Source organism: Arachis ipaensis, chromosome B01 (assembly GCF_000816755.2).
Source record: "Arachis ipaensis cultivar K30076 chromosome B01, Araip1.1, whole genome shotgun sequence".
In the NCBI taxonomy this organism is placed as follows: domain Eukaryota; kingdom Viridiplantae; phylum Streptophyta; class Magnoliopsida; order Fabales; family Fabaceae; genus Arachis; species Arachis ipaensis.
Window position 1 is genome coordinate 91,529,776 of NC_029785.2, and position 1,382 is coordinate 91,531,157.

The window sequence follows — 1,382 nt, forward strand, 5'->3', positions numbered from 1 at the left end:
TTTTGCTGTAAAAAATATATTTAATACAAATTAAAAATTTTAAAAATAAAATTTAAACAAAATAAAATTTAAAAATATTTTTAAAATTTTTGACAAATTTTAAAAATAAAAAATATATTTTATCCAAAATAAATTTAATATTGTATGGGCTATCATATATTAAACTGATAAAAACAGATACTGCATTTGATATTACTTTAAAAAAAAGAATAGATAGATCTTGGCCAAAAGGCCGAGAAAGGTATGTTTTGTATTCTCTTGAATGAACTACCAATTCGACCTCTATCTATTTTACAAAATGACAAAGCAACTCCTGATGAATAAAGCAATCAATCGTCGGCTCTGGAATCTTTGTAATCACAAGCCAGGAGGCCCGCACCGATGCCGGTCCCGTCATTGCTCTCGCCAATGCCATCTTTGGCTTCTCCATCCTCTACAACCCGATTTCGTAGTCGATGTCCCCATTGCTGGTGGCTCTTTCTCCTTCCTCCGCATCGAGCTTGGTGACTTCATTGCCTTCCTTTCCGCCAGAAACAATCTCCTCGAGGCTGTTGTAGGCGCTGCCGCCCTCGACCGTTCGTGGTCCTCTTATTTTGCCAGTATGATCAAGAGCGATCTGGCTCAGCTTCATTGCCACTACGCTTGTTATTGTGTTCATCATCGTAGTTGGATTTGTTCACAGTAAAGCCTCAAACCTGACGCTATTCTTCCCTATAGGGATGAAGGGAGTGTTCAATGCTGCTGCGGTTGTGTATTGGTCTTATGCAGGCTTCGACATGGTGGCAACTATGGCTGAGGATGGCGGAGGTTGGTTGGGGATGGCGGAGGTGGGCGGTGGTGGCGGTTCCTCCATTCCAGCATAGCAGTTGAGTGAAGATGGAAGAGGAAGGTCGTTTTGGTTGACGTGAATGGAGACAATTAACACCCTGACCATTTGAGGTGGATGGGGGACAATTAATCCCCTAACCATTTGAGGTGTCCACGTCTGCAGCATTCATCCACATCAGCAAGTTAACACACGCTCACCGTGACAGCTCAACATTTTCCGTTCGTAGTTACCGAAGATTCACCCACAGGGACCGCCTTGTATTAGAGAAGTATGGGACAGGGACCGAAATGGATTGCTTTATTCGTCAAAAGTTGCTTTGTCATTCTGTGAAATGGACAGGGATCGGGTTGGTAGTTCACTCTATTATCTTCAATTCTTTCTTTTATACTAAAGCCTTGCCACTTTAATTTGTAGTTTCAGCGAGTTAGGACGTAAAATGAGCCAACCCCTCAACATAGCTCGCTCCATTAGCTTTAATAGTCATGATTTCTTACTCTAGACAAATTTTAGCGGGAATCTTTTATATGGAAAAACAAAATTTTACACCAATATA